Consider the following 16,438-nt stretch of genomic DNA (forward strand, 5'->3'; position numbering starts at 1 on the left):
GCGAAACTGAATTAAAAACTCCTCTTTATTGGCTTTCTGGTCCTGGGATGTTCCCCAGACCACACTTTCCCCCAAATGCTTATTTTCCATGCAGAAAAATCATTATATATTTAAATATAACATTAACCAACCTTATTTCCATTAAGTATTAGAAGGCAGGAAGGCCCATCCACCTACTAGCTCTGATAGGTTTTCCTAGACAACGTTGATTGGATCTGGTTCACTAGGTAGATATTTTTGTATAATCAATGGGTTTAACTTCATTAGAGTTTGCTTTAAGTTTCTGTCTTTAAAAGGAAATTTTCCAATATCCAAATTCATAGTTACTATATTAAACATTTCATGGAAATCAATTAGTTAACTGATTAGCTTAAGAAGTAGTAGCTAAGGCAACTTTTATGTCTTTAAGGAATAAAATGTATCATATGTTTTCAAGACTTTTCTCACTTTATAAGTCAAACCATTAAGCTGCACAACTTAAACACATACAGTGATGCATGTCAATTATATCTCAATAAAACTAGAAAAAATCTCTTTAAATGGAGAACCTTACATGATATTATCCATGGATAAGCAGTAAAGTCAGGAAAAAAAATATATACTTCAAGTTTTAAGTCAGTCTTTATTGATTATTTATAGGAATTAAGTAAACATATAAATAAAGATGCTTCTGCACTAATCTTTATATATCTTATATATAATTTTATAAATATATGAATGTATACATGTATGTATATATAAGTACATACATATATATACATACACTTCGTAAATGTACACACAAATATTTACATATGCGGAGAGAGAAATTAACATCAAATTAGACTTTAGATGTTCATTTTTATGTTATCATCAAAATCTCAGAAGGTATTTCTCTTCATTTTCCTGATGTGGTAAAGCAAATAAACATGATTCTAGCAAATGCATTATACTTATGACTGTTTTAAAACAACTTATCAACATCCTACTTCTTTCTGAAGGGGATCTGATTTCCTTTCCCATCTATAATTAAAAGGAAGTAGCCCTTAAGGAGGATAACAACATTCTATGAACCTTGACTATGATAAACGTGATGAAAATAAGAACATGCACACCTGAGCTCCTATTTCTGCCACTAAGTCACCACGTCCCCTCCCTAAGGGCAGTCACACAGTCTGCTGAGCTAAACTTTTCTTTCACCATCTACATTTTCATGTTTACGTGAGCAGTTGGGTCCCACCAACCCTAGCTGCTCTCAGCTAGAATGTGGCTCCTCTCTCTGACCTCCCGCTCCATCCTGGAAGTAAACATTCTGAAGCCGTGGCATGGCTTGGGGTCCCCTAAACTCACCTTACCTGTCATCTGTGATGGGCATCTGCAAGCCTAGCCAGAGGCTTTGGTTCTGCCGCTCTGCTTCCAGCCCCCCTCACATTTTTGCCCAAAGCTGTTGAATGACAGAGCACCCACTGGTTCCTCCAGATCAGCTGCTTCTCAGCAACCAGGGTGATGCCTAGTCCCTTCAGGGTGAGCCCAGAGGTCCTCACTGCACTTTAAGAGGCAGTTTACATCCTTTATTTTGTCATGATGCCACTGCCTGGAGTTCCTATTTCCATCAATCCTGTAGTCTCTCAGATAGAAGAAACTGTGCACTAAACAGTTTCTGAGAGGTGACCCTGTAGTTTTCAAGCCTTTGTCGGGGAATCTGTTTTTATAATTTTCCCTCTGAAGCTGCAACTGACTGGATGTCAGGTGCAAGTGACGAACTGTAGCTGCTTGGATGTCCTGACTCAGAGCAGCACGTTGTCATCTCCAAAGCCATCTAACCCCAGCAAAGGAGATGCTGCAGAGCTGCTTTCTGAGTGTTTTGTGCATCATTTGACAGCAAGTTATTGAGAAGGCAGAATTCAGTGAGCGCTCCCCACCCCGAATCTCCCACATCCTTTCAGCTTTTGTGTCATAATCTTTTTATTGCTTAGTAGGTCATAACACATATCGGAAGAAGCACTAGAAATAAAGCAGAGTCAGGAGTCTGGTGTTCCTGTCTCGTGCTGCTGAGGGTGACACTGGGGTTTTTATATCATGGGATGAGACCTCTCACCTCAGACCATGCATCTCCTCAGGGGGAAGAATGTCAAGGTGAGTGTAAGCATACAGTGAGACACTGAATTATGAATACACTGGAAAACAATGCTATTTAATGGAGGAATAACCTGCTTCCACTTCCAGCTTCATATTGAAGTTGAAAGGATAAAGTACAAGGTGGTCCATATTTTGGGACATTAAAAAAATCTATTGTATAAACTTAAGACAGATGTAACTGATAGATACTAGTTTACTGCCTCAAAAGGCTGAAAGGAAAGGGGAGGTGAGATGGAGGGCTATGAAGGGGAAATGGTTTGATCGAGTTCAGAAACATGCAGAGAAAGGCTGTAGTGAAAGAAAGAGAAAATACAAAGCATAGAGCTTCTAGCTGAAGGAGGAAATGTCTTTGACAATATGGCGCCAGGAGCCCGCAAAGGTCTAAGTCAAACAAAACAAAACAAAACAAACCACATAATTGAGCTCCCTCACTCAATGCAACATAACCTGAGGATTTCCCTTTTGTAAAGGATGAGAGAGAAAATGACTGCCTTAAACAACCCTAGGAGTAACACACATGTAAGACATCAGTGCTGTATTCCTAGAGAAAACAAGGGGAGCTTAAATTGTGGTCAAAGAGACACAATCAGAGGTGAAGAAAAGGTTTCTGATTCACTGTCACTGCTTAGATACATTGTATACAATATACATTTGTTCTAAAATTCAAATCTACTTAAGATAATAGGTGGACATTTAAGGGAACTCTTGAGACACTGCTCTAGAAACACAATTGAGCATGTGCATGGTAGGAACCCCAATAGTCACCTAATATCCGTGTGGCATTTGCAATGTTCTGAGTGTTTTGCAGGCATCAGCTCATCCAATCCTCATGGCAGCTGCATGAGATCAATGTATCTGTGCCCCCATATTACAGATGAGGTGGCATAGGTGCTGTTTAAATACTTTGGCCAGTGCTACCCTTTCTGTAATTAGTAATGTAGCCAGATACCTGGGTCAAGCAAAAAAATGAAAGATGGCTATGGGGTGGAGCACAACGGAGTGCAAGTTACGGATCAGAGCAGCCAGAATCCCCTGTGGCTGTTCTTGCCTTGGAATCCAGTCCAGCCTTTCTGACCCCTGAAACCACAGGGTTCAGTAGCCACACTCCCTCTAATCCTCTGCCACAGATCCAACTATCTCAATTCAAATAAAAACTAGCTTCTAGGTGGCAGGAAACTTGGTTGGGAAATGAAAGTATGATTAATAATAACTTTTTCTTTTACCTAATAAGAGGAAGATCCCAGTCTCAAATGCAAAGTTTACGTGGCTAAAAAAATATTAAATCTTAAGCCACTTTTTAGAATGAAAGTTTTTACCCTTATGATATCAGACATTTTGTAGATAAAGATCAGAATTTACTTTTTAACGATCCCAGCCAGATAACTTGATAAGATATTCCGCATAACACGAGGGGTTTTAAACTCATTTCTAATCAAGAGAGCATGAGTTCATCTAACCACAACAGAAACTGTTTTATGTCAGCTTTTGCCAATGATCACCCAGATCTTTATACGAAATTGTGTATTAAGAACCACACACAGTAACATACAAGGCATGATTAAATGGAATTATCTTAAATAGAGCAAAAAAAAAAAAAGAAAAGTGCCATTCTGTAACCCCCATCCCCCTGACTTCAGGGATCGGCTGCTGGCGGATGCACCCCCGGTGCTCTGGGACTGCACATTTCATTCGTGGAGCCCTGAAATCGGCTGATATTTATCAGAGAAGGCTAATGAAGCCAGGATCCCAGTGGCCCAGTTACTCAGATAAGCTGCAGGGACTCCTGCACAAGTAGAACTGGAACAGCCTGGCTGGGATTTATCAGAGCGTGATCATCACCTGGCCTGAGATGAAGATTCTGTGGCTCAGACCCCCAGAGGCGATTCGGTGAGGATGGGGCTGGAGGAGCAGAGAGAGAGAAACCACGTTCCTCTGTCTGGGGGCACAGTGGCCTCCCTGCGTGACACCAATCTCTGCTTTACTAGCATTTTAATTATGACGAGAAAGTTGATGAGCTTTGAAAAGGTCTCTCTGTTCCAGGAAGGCTCCAAATGGCTTTGCAAAGTTTAGGTTCTCCGGGTACTAGTAAAACGCGAATGAGTGCAAGGCCAGTGGTGAGCACACCCAGTCTCTAAGGAGTTCTCTGTACCTACCTTTGGGCAAGAAAGGATAAAGTCATATTTGCACTCACTTTTTGTCTGAGCCCTTCTCTACACTGTAACAGTGTCCTGAGAGAGAAAAAAGCGAGTCACGGATAGAGTGCCCTCAGCGGTGTGAGAGCTGGTTGCATGTCCCTTTTACTTGGGATGTTCACAATGTTTGAAAAAAATCTCATTCAAATTCTTTACCTCCTCTATATGTAATAAAAGTTTTCTGTCACTTGACTTACTCATTTTAAAGTTAAGCCATTGCTTCCATCATTGCCTCCAAAAAGCTGTCACTTGGTGGCACGTGTAAGAAACAATGGAAACAGAAACAGAAATGATGCCCTTATGAAATCCTGCCTGTGATTTAAGTTAACACTTTGCACTGAGTGCTTAGGGCATCTGTCATAATTTTTGTGCAGATCCAAGGGGGGACAGATGGCTGTGTCAAGCTCCAGGGGTCATGGAGACGGTCTAAAACTGGGGGAGAGGGGGAATCCAGGACCACAAGTACAGCCACAGGGAAGCTCTGTTCTGAGCTTAAGTCTCATACATAAAAGAGAGTGGACTATTCTTACCACTCAGGACCCATGTGAGAGTGACAGAATATCATCTATAAGAGCAACGTGCAACTTTGAGGGCTGCTGTGGGTATACCCCAGACGATCTTAACTAGGGGGAGGTGACCAGTCACCAAGGGGCATGTTTAACTGGGACTTGGCAAAGTCTGTGCTCTGGAAGCCCTGCAGAGCTGAAGAGAGGAACAGGATGGGGAGGTGTGCATAGCCACCAGGGATCCAGGGATCAGATGTGCTGGGTCTGACGGCTAGGTTGAAAGGAAAACTGTTCCAGGGGGCAACCGTCACCCCAGTGGTGGGTTCTACTCAGAGAGGGTAGGGTTTACATTTTGGGAGGGGAGGTCGGGGGAAGAGCTCAGAGGACCACTGACACATCCCCAGCCACTCTGAGTCAATGACATTATGCTTACCCCCTGAGATTCTTGAGACACTCCGAGATGATCAGGTTATTCCTCACCTTAACACGAGAGCCCTTGACCCCTTCTCTTGCTTTTCACGGGAGACCCTCAGGTCACACTAGAATGTCAATCATGTTGAAGATAAGCTTTTGAAACCTATGATAGAAGTTAAGACTGAGAAGCACTTGCAATGGAACATGTCCCAGTCTCCCCAGTCCCATCCCACTATCCGGTAAGGGAGACACTATTAATGTTTGCAGTTAGTGATGAGCCTGAGAAACACCTCATCACCTTCCCAGTGTAGGTACCTGATGAGTGACAGAATTAGGACTCAAATCCAGGTCTCTTTGACTATAAAAATATGGGCTTTTAGCCACACAATTGGAAGAAATCTTAGAGGTAACCTTGTCATTCCTCCTTAATTTCTGAGAAGAGGAAAATTGAAACTGAAAAATAAAAAAGTTCAATAGCTCACTCAAGGTCAGGCAGTTTTGAGCTCAAAGAAAAAAAGGGCAGAACTTAAGCTGAATAACCTTTTCCAGCGTGTTACCTAGCACTTTGCTGTTCTCCTAAGGTGTCGCCCAACGGCACCCTTTTTTTCTTTTTCTCTTTTTTTTTTTTTTTAGGGCTGCACCCGAAACATATGGAGGTTCCCAGGCTAGGGATCGAATCAGAGCTGTAGCGGCCGGCCTACACCACAGCCACAGAAACAGCAACACTGGATCTGAGCTGAGTCTGTGCCCTACACCATAGCTCACAGTAATGCTGGATCCTTAATCCAATGAGCAAGGCCAGGGATCAAATCTGTGTCCTCTTGGATGCTAATCAGATTCATTTCTGCTGAGCCATGATGGGAACTCTGGCACCTTTTATTTTTTTTAATGTAAATATTATGGATTTATAGTATTTTGTTAGTTTTGGGTGTACAGCAAGTGATACAGTTATATGCATACATACAGATCCATGATTTTTCAGATTCTTTTGTATATCAAAAGATACACATTTAAATTTAAAATGTCAACAAGTATAATCTCTTTCTTCCCACTGAAACGACAGCAATAAAAATTATTTCCATTTAGCAGATAAAATCTGCAGTGTACCAAAAGGAAAACCCTCCCAACATTTTTCCTGATGTTGAAATTCGTAGCGAGCAACTGAATTAGACAGTTTTGAGCTATGTTACAACGGAGACATTTTATTTGTTTTTCACCTATTTCTTATAAGACATATCACTGTGTGTTTTTTCTTTACTGTAGAATTTAATCTTCTGACCTTTACTTTTAAAGATTGTATAATGGAACACTAAGTCAACACTCCATCAGTTTATATCACTTGCATTTAAATATTCAGTAACTATAGTATGCCACATGCCTCTAAAAGTAATTTCTTTATGGCGGCATTGTGCATTTTGACTATCCATTATATATCTGCATATGGCTTTTCTCAACTAAGCAATTTTCTTTAATGTCAACCTTGATGAACAAGTAAGCATTAAGGCAACATTTAAACACTAAAGTGATACATGGTTAAACGAATCTAAATAAACTAAGCCAGTGAAGACACCATAATTAGTTTCAGTGCCTGCTTTGAGTAAATTTTCTTCCAAAATTCGGTATGTGTTTTTTAATTGTTACTTTACCAGTATTCATTTAAAAAGCATCCTGCAACTAACTGTAGCAAAATTTCCAATAATAAAGTTTGCTAAATAAAACTCAGAAGAGTTTAATGGATTTACATTACTAGAAAAGAAATTTTATTTTTCTTAAATAAATTTTGATCTGCAAATATTTTCAGAGCTCTCCTAGAAGTCAGTCTTTGAGAATGTAGTATACTTGATAAGATGTTAACGAATGAAATTCAAGATGAAGGCTTTCTAAAAATTTTAACCCAGTTTGATGAATGGTTTGGATTCTGAAAATCTGACAAAATTGCTATAACACTGAATTGGATGTTTTAAATTTATTTTACCCAAGTTATTTTGATTTTTATCTTTCCAAATCACAGTATAAATGTTGATTTCATGAAACAGTATTTAAAACTCCACTATAACTTTGGTATCATTTAAATTTAGATAAACTACCTTTTACTTTTTATTTTTAATTTTTAAAATTCTTTTATTGTTATTTCCCCAATACCATTTTTTTTCTACTGTACAGCATGGTGACCCAGTTACACATACATGTATACATTCTTTTTTCTCACATTATCATGCTCCATCATAAGTGACTAGACATAGTTCTCAGTACTACACAGCAGGATCTCATCGATAAACTAATAATCTTTTAAAGGAAATGTTTTTGCGAGATAAAATTCAAGGAAGTAACTTAAAAAACAAAATGTAACATAAAATATTTTTAAGTTGGGTTGATTATCAGGATTAATTAATACAACCAATACTGCTAACCTCAGCAGTTTAAGGAAATTTTTTGGAGGGTAGGAGTGTGGGGGTTAGAGCACAGCTGTGGGTAGGGGAAAATTAAATAAACATAGCAAGCAGTTAGTAAGTATGAAATTCCCTGTTTCTTCATTTATAAATGTTCCAACTAGACTCACAGACACATAGAACAGACTTGTGTTGTCAAGGAGGGGAAGCAAAGGAGGGTCAGACTGGGAATTCAATTCAGGACTATCAGATGAGAACTATTATATATATAATGGATAAACTGTAAGATTCTACAATACAGCACAGGGAACTATATTCAATATAATGTAATAAACCATAATGGAAAAGAACAGAAAGAAGAACATATATCTATATCTGTAACATAGATAAAACTGAGTCACATTGCTGTCCATCAGAAACGAATACAATTCTGTAAATCAACTATACTTTGATATAGATAAAATACATTTAAAAAGAAATATTATATCAACAACAATCCAATTATTATGTGGTTATAAAAGAATACTTTTAAACTTTGTTATAAGTAATGTTCTAGAATTTGAATCTGAAAAATCATTATATGACTCTAAAGAACATTTATTTTTTCCTTTTCGTGGCTGTGAAGAGACAAGGGACTGAATCCCAGCTGCAGCTATGACCTATAATGCAGCTTTGCAATGCTGGATCCTTTAACCCATTGTGCTAGGCAGGGGACTGAACCCAAGCCTCTATAGTAAGCCAAGCCACTGCAGTCATACTCTTAACCTACTGTGTCATGGAGGAAACTCCAATACAGCATTTTAAGAAGAAAAAAAAACTTCTAAGAATCACCAACATAGTTACTATGTCTGAGAGAAGTTAGAAAAACAAAAGAGTTTTGAACAAAATGTATTTTTCATTAACATGGAAAAATCATAAGGATAGAACATCAAAACACGTACTCATAAAACCACACAAGTCTAAATTGCACGTGATGGGCTGAGAACATATTCAGAGGGCTGATTCTGCCTGAGACACCTCAGGGCCGAAGGTGACCTCTGTAACAGCAGCCACCTGAGAACTTGCCCTAGAAATAAATCTCTAACCTGATTATCAGCAACTCCTGTGAATCTCTGCAAAGCTCCTAAGATAAAGACTAGATACAAAATGATACACACACACACACCAGATTTTTACTGAATATAGGAAATGTCACTTGTTCTTCAAGTCGATTTTTAGTGAAAAGACTTCATAATCTTATTACTTCATATACTTTTAAACCCACTGAATAAGGTAGGCCTATTCATTTGCATTTATTTTACTGACTGGATTCCAAATCATTCATTAATTACACACCCAATGATGATATCAAAGAGCAGTATTATCTACTGAAAATATTATATGAGCTCCCTGTACTATATTATTTTATCTTTTTGCCCACATCCATGGCATATGGGCATTCCTAGGCCAGGGATCAAATCCAAGCCACAGCTGTGCCCTATACCACAGCTGAGGCAATACCAGATCCTTAACCCACAGAGCCTGACCAAATATTGACCCTGTGCCTCAGCAGCAGCCTGAGCTACTGCACAGACAATGCTTGATCCTTAACCCACTGTACCACAATGGAAGCTCCTCTCCACATTATTTTAAATGTATAGTCATCTAGTTGAAAAGTAAATGCAAAAACGTAAAATTTAATAACATATTTCATTTAACTAATATATCCAAAATATCACTTCAATATTTAATCATATAAAATGTTATTTATAAGCTACTTTACATCCTATTTTTCATGATAGGTCTTTAAAAGACTATATGTATTACACACACATAGACATTACGTTTGGATGCTAAGTTTGCGACAATTAAGCTAAAATGTAGTACTAACAAAATAATAAATTGTGCTTAATGACAAAATATTTTTCACTGCCTTTTAAAATAACCTTTTATTAAATATGACTTTTTAAAATATTTTATTGGAGTATGGTTGACTTGCGATGTTGTATTAGTTTCAGATGTCTAGCAAAGTGAATGAGATATATATATATACACACACACATAATCCATTCTTTTATTCCATATAAGTTATTATTGAGTAGACTTCCCTGAGCTATACAGTAGGTTCTTATTAATCATTTATTTTATACAGTAGAGTGTGTATGTTACTCCCACCTTCCCAATTTCTCCCTGCTGTTTCCCCTATGGTGACCATAAGATTGTTTTTGAAATCTGAGTTTATTTCTGCTTTATGAATAAAGTATTTTGTACCATTTTCATTAGATTTCACATATAAGTGATATCAAATGGTATTTATATTAATGAATATTAAATAAAACTTGATTCCTTAGGTATACTAGCCTCACTTCAAGGGCTCAAAAGTCATGTCACAAGTGGCTATCATATCAGACAGCACTGCTCTAGAAGAAGCATCCTTTGTGTTCTTCTGTAGGCAGGTGTTTATGCAGGTTTGTGTTCACTGCATAAAATACAGGTGACTATCAGAAAACTTCAATAAGCGTGAAAAAAGAAACAGTTCTTAAAACAGCTATAAATAAATACAAAAAACTTGAGATCATATATAAGCCCAAGAGGTTACTCATTTAATGTTTTGTCTTCTTATATGGAACTACATATTCTAAGGTAGAGGAGGAGAGAGACTTTCCAGAGTGCCTGTGTTTTAAAATTGCTTAAACTCTGATTTTCAGAAAATATTTTCTTGGATAAAAAGTTGGGTTTTCCTTGAAGCTTGGAAAACTTGTGTCAACAAATCACTTCAAGCTCTACTTAAAATTTTGTTAGTTTCTGTAGAAAACATTAATTTACATAGGTCAGAGGTTTTAAAATAATTCTTGGGAAAGAGTGCCAGGTAACTTGTCAATTTAAATAAGTACATTAAATTGCCTTACGCTATCTCAGGTCAAAGAATTAATGTTAAAATGCTAGGTTGGGGGGAAAAAAGGAGATTTAGAGAGTACATTATGTATTGAAAGCATCATTTACAATAACCAAGGCATGGAAAAAATATAAATGTCCATCAGTGGGTGAATGGATAAATACATACATACGGTGGAATATTACTCAGCTGTAAAGAGAACAAAATAATGCCCATTTGCAACAACATGCTTGGAACTAGAGATTATTATACTAAGTGACATACATTAGATGAAGGAAGACAAAAATCACTTATATGTGGATATCACTTATATGTGGAATCTAAGAAATTATTCAAGTGAACTTATTTACAAAACAGAAACAGATTCACAGACATAGAAAAAAATGTATGCTTAACAAAGAGGAAGGGGTTCAAGAGGGATAAATTAGGGGTTTGGGGTCATCAGATACAAACTACTGCATATATAATAGATAAATGAGGTCCCACTGTATATGACAGGTAACTATTCAATATCATGTAATAAACTATAATGGAAAATAATAGATAGATAGATATAACTGAATCACTTTGCTGTGCACCAGAACAACATTGTGAATCAACCATACTTCAATAACGAAAAAAGGAGAACTGCAAGCATATAAAATTTTCTAAGACTTATTTAAATACTTCTGACAAATAAAACTAGTTTTCAGCAGAAACTAACAGCAAATATTCAATGAGGAAAAGACATGTGAATAAAAGAAATAGTGATATGAGGACAGAAATATTCTCAGTCTGTTTGGAGGATGGAGATTATTGAAAAAGAAAAAAGATAGGAGGTTTTATGGCCAGTTTAAAATGAAGAATAATCTTGACTCTAAGGACCAATCATACTTCAGAGTATTTTCAAAGATCATTTCCGTAATGTATTGCAACAGAATGTATTTTAAGTAGTTAGATGGTAAAAGTGACCAAAAAATCTAATGTAAAACTAGCTTAAAGTTATAGAGAAGCTACAGATCAATGGGCAAGTCAGAACAGCAAGGATAGAGGGAGAGCTTGGCAGAGACACAAAGGTTAACATCTTGTGTCCAGGACAGGCATCCTCTCCAGAGCATCACTCCCATAATTTAAGAAAATAAACTGCCACTTATGCCATCTGCACACAAAAAAAGTAAACAAAAAGGCTCTCTGACCTTACTTTCTCCTCCATCTAAGTTCTCTGCCTTGAATTGCCTTTGCAACAAAGCCCTAATCTTCTCTTTCATTTTCTCTTAAAGGCCCTTCACCCAAGCTTTCCTTCTTCCTACCACTCCACGTCTGTTCTGGTCTAGGTCACCAATGACCTCAGTAGTGTTTATCCAAGGATCACATTCAGATCTCCCTCCACTTGTCCTGACATTTGACATGACTGACTGTCTCAGATGAAGACATGGCATTTCCTCCCACCTCCAGGGTCCTTAGGCTTTTTCTTCCCAACCTCTTCATGTTAGACCTTGTAGCCCAGTGGGTTCTTCCCTAGTGTGTGACTTGCTCCCCACCCCATTCAGGTTTTTGTTCAAATGCCAACTCCTCAATGAGGTCTTACAAAGCATTATCTTTAAATCTGAACACACCCTCCTCCCAAAGGCAGCACATCCTATCTATCTTCCTTGAATTATTTCCACAGCCTGCATCACCAAATGAATGTACCATCCAAATTACTTGTAGATTTTATATGAGTATCTCTATCCTCTGGTTAGGATATAATCTGTAAGAGGTTTTTGCTTGTGAGCATATGTGTTTTCCCCAATATTGTATCCTCTGTGTGCAGAAGAAGGTTTGTGCCTAAAAACAGTGAAATGTAAGAAGGAATCAATAATTATTAGGATATTCAAAAGCTCTAGACAAGACATCTACAATGAATCAAAGATTAAGAACTTATATCAGGAACACACTTTCTCCCTTATGGAGCTTCTCTTGCCAAAGTTACCCAAATTTCCTTGTTGGCAAAAGCAAAGGAGCTTTCATGGTCTTTATCTGCTAATCTCTACGTTAGATATTTTCTTTGCTTTTCTCTTGAACTATCTTGTCTTGGCTAAAGTGTAAGTCATTTGCATTCATTACATAAAAAAAAAACAAATCTATCTCAATTCAAGAGTTTTAGCACATCCAGACAATTTATGATAAACAGAATTCAAGTGCAACCTCAGAAAGTAATATTTTTCTATTCCTTGAATTAAAAATGTTAAAATCCATCACTTATTTTCTTAGGTTTATACACTCCTTCATATCCTTATGACTGGAAAGAAAAATGTCATTAAGTAGATGCGAGTTTCACAGTCTCAGCATAAATGAATGGGAACACGGGCGTTCCATGGCAATCTCAAGGGCCCATTCTCAAATTATGCTTCCAGAAACACAAATTCTTGGTGGAAAATATTTGCTCTAACACATCCATTTAAGAGAAGTAGAATAAAGAAGAAGAGTAGGAGTGTAGGTGTCTAGTCAAAGGTAAATTACTGTGTGTGTGTGTAATTATTTTTTAGGTCCTGGTAGCTAGGGAACAGAGACTTTCAAGTGATTCTGATTCTGTTTTGGAATTACATAGACCTTTGTCATGATCTTTTCTTACTTATAATACCAGCTTGATTTCCTTCAGCATTTTTATCTCCCTAAGGCTTATTCATATCACTTTACCCATCTACATAGTTCAAAGACTTTACAAGTTATTTCAAGCAAATGACATCATCCCAGCTTTGTAGATGAGAACTTGAGATTTCACGTGTACACTCTTATGCTTGGCATAAAGACCCTTCATAGGCTGAAGACCACTGACTTCCCCATCTCCATCTCTTACTTCTCTTCTCCTCTTGGTTCACGGGGACTTTGTTAACATGTGCTTCCCTGCATACAGAACTAAGGTCTCCACACAATTCTGTGCTCAGGCTGTTGGTTCCAATTGGATCACATGTCCATCATCTTCAGAACTGTGTCAAATCTACCCTCAAATGCCCAGCTCAACTGGGCTGGCTCCCACATGGGTTTCCTAACTTGTTCATGGAGCATTTATGAAATGTGAACTCTCTGCCATGAGCTTTTCCAAATGAAGGCTGGATAGTCAAGACAGTGAAAAAGACAAGGTCCCTGCCCTCCTTGAACTTATTTTCTCCCCAAAGTCCTATAATACATAATAGAAAGATTCTGACACACTAACAGCTCTCTAATTTGTATTATGATCATTTTATGCATGGCTTAACCACACTTCTGAATAGGGAGGTTAATAAGATCTGTCTGATCCATCTTTGTACCTTGAAGTTACTTTAGTGGGTACAAACCAAATCTTAAATAAATATAGAGTAATACATTGCCAGTAATTACAAAATTAATTAAATGAAATTCCCAATAGATTTCTAAAGCAAGCCTCAAATTTGCTTATTTTCTCTGATGGAGATAAATTAGTAGAATGTTTATGCCAAGTTTATTTGTTTGTCTGGATATTTATGTACCAAGCTTCTGAAATTTCCATCTATTTTATCCTTTTTTGTTGTTGTTGTTGTTCACTATCCAATTTGTTTGAGTAACTTCATTCATAAAGCAAATCAACTGAATCTCAGTTTAATAAAAAATGCCCATTATGTGTGATTCTCTCATTACTTACATCAAATACTTGAATGCAATTGTCTGCAAGCTTTTACATAAATTATGTTTCATGCAATACATTACATTTTGTGTTCTTTCCTGCATAATGTAATAAGCACCCTTCATTTGAATATCATAGTTTAATACCACCCAAGAAGTAGATAATATTTTCAAATGAAAGGTAAAGCAATGTGTTTTGCTTAAAATACCTCCTTAAAACACCTCCTCTCAGGGGCTGATTTATCAAAGGCAGTTTATCATGCATGTCATTTTTGTAGGTGAGTGGCTACCTAAGATTTGAAAGGATGAGCGTAAAGGATGCATATGTCCTCTTAATAAGGAAGATGTTGCTTCATTTAAAATTTAGCACTGGACCAACCTAATATTATCTCTATCAGTATCATTCAAAAGAATGTTGGGAATGTTCCATATCTGTACTGTGCAATGCCATAGCTGCTGGACACAGGGCTGTCAGGCATCTGAAAGACGCTCCTGTGACTGAGAAAATAAATCTTTAAATTTACATCTAAATAATCAATGTGTCTGGTGGTTTACACATTGCACAGGACAGTTGAACTAACTCAGAAACCAAGTTACAATCCACTCTCTCATCCTTTGGGGGGAAAAAAGGCATAAATGTGGGCAGTATTCCCTAACTCACTTGTGACATGGCTGCAGTGAGGAGCCAAGATCTACCACACCAGCATCCCCTGGCAAGGAGCTTCAAAGATGCCCCATGGATTCCTCCCCCCATTCCATTCAGGACCTTCTCTAAGCCCCTCCTCTTGAGCGTGGGCTGGACACAGGACCTCACTTCCACTGACTGGAAATCAGACAGCCAAAGGAATGAGAATTATTTTCAAGATTAGATTTTAAAAATAAAAAAACAACTGCAGTTTCCATTTCCCTCTTGGATCAATTGCCCTAGGAGAAGCCAACTGCCATGACATAAGGTGGCCCTTTAGAGACTCCCAGGGGATAAGAGGCCAAGGGCTGCAGACACCCAGGTGTGGGAGCCTGGAAAAGTCTCCCTATTACCCAAAGTTCGATTGCAGCCTTGTGATGGGTTACTGCAAATTCCTAAAGGACCCTGAGCCTAAGGTACTGTTGAAAAGCCTGCAATGGCACTTGTTAAAGCACAGGAAGGCTTTACCCAAAGGGTGGGGATGGGGTGGCTATCAGGATGAGTGCATAGAACATGCAATGGGATTTGACAGTGGGGGAGAGAGACTGGTTTAACCTTGAACACAGTATGTGCAAGTGGAGATCAATGGCTGAAGAGTAGGGTAGGGGGTTATGTGGATAAAAAATGGCTAAAAGGAAACATCAGGGGATGGGGGTTCTGGCTAAACTGACTTTAATCCGGATTCTTTGATGGTGGGCCAGGTGGTCAGCCATCACCTGGGGAAGGTGGGTTTGAGGAACCCAATCAAATATTAAGGGTGAACAGATATGGGGGGGTTATGATTAAAATGTCTCAGCAGGATTCTCGCTATAACTGGATTTTACAAGGAAATGTAGAGATGGGCCTAGGAGAAACTTCAGGAAATTAACTGGAATCTGATCAAGAAAAGAATGTTTATCAACACCCAGCCTGGCCATGCTTAGATTCCTGACCCACAGAAACTATAAGACGCTATGTCTTTATTGCTTTCAGTCAGGTGCTATGTTTTAGGGTAATAGTTACAGAGACATAAATAAATTCCATTTTACTTTCTGGGCCCTGTTGTGAGAACCATAGTGGAGATGGTTAACTATTTGATGCAACAAATAAAGGGTTGCTAGATTTAGCAAATAAAAATACGGGATAATCAATTACATGCGAATTTCACATAAACAGATAATAACTTCTTACTGTAAGTTTGTCCCATGCAATAATTTGGGACACAAAAACAAACAAAAAAAAATGAAAGAAAGAAAAGTTCTTTTTCTGAAATTGACATGTACATTCTATATTGTATCTGACAAGCCTCAATAAATATTCAGTGCTTGGAGCAAAGTTTCTGCCCTTGAGGGGTGGCTTAACAGAGGGAGAGACAGATGCATTTAAAAAATCAAACAAAAAAACCAGATTTATTTTAAACAGGTGAAGGCTGAAATTGAGATGAGCAGGGATGGTTACTGGGGCACAAAAGGAGGGATACTAAATTACATTTAGAAGCAAAGTTCCTGCTTCATGAAAGGAAATGTTATCCTCTTGGGGTTTATGAGACAGGAGGAGGGCAACTTTATCACAATATTAAACAAATGAGACTCTATGCTGAAATCTTTCTAAACACATAGCCTTGACATTTAGAAAATCTGAATGCCATTTTTTAGAGTCAAAAATATGTTAATTATAGG

The 16,438-nt window shown here is 37.8% G+C and overlaps 1 protein-coding gene across 2 annotated transcripts in view; it reads right to left on the bottom strand.

Annotated features, from left to right (window-relative positions):
* The window catches only part of CSMD1 (CUB and Sushi multiple domains 1), a 1,878,204-nt gene that overhangs the window by 1,059,152 nt on the left and 802,614 nt on the right, over positions 1-16,438 (bottom strand). The window lies entirely within an intron of this gene.

This window comes from Sus scrofa, chromosome 15 (genome assembly GCF_054392235.1).
Source record: "Sus scrofa isolate SSC_HxYL_T2T_F1_AM1 chromosome 15, Sscrofa_HxYL_maternal_Yorkshire_Landrace_v2.0, whole genome shotgun sequence".
In the NCBI taxonomy this organism is placed as follows: domain Eukaryota; kingdom Metazoa; phylum Chordata; class Mammalia; order Artiodactyla; family Suidae; genus Sus; species Sus scrofa.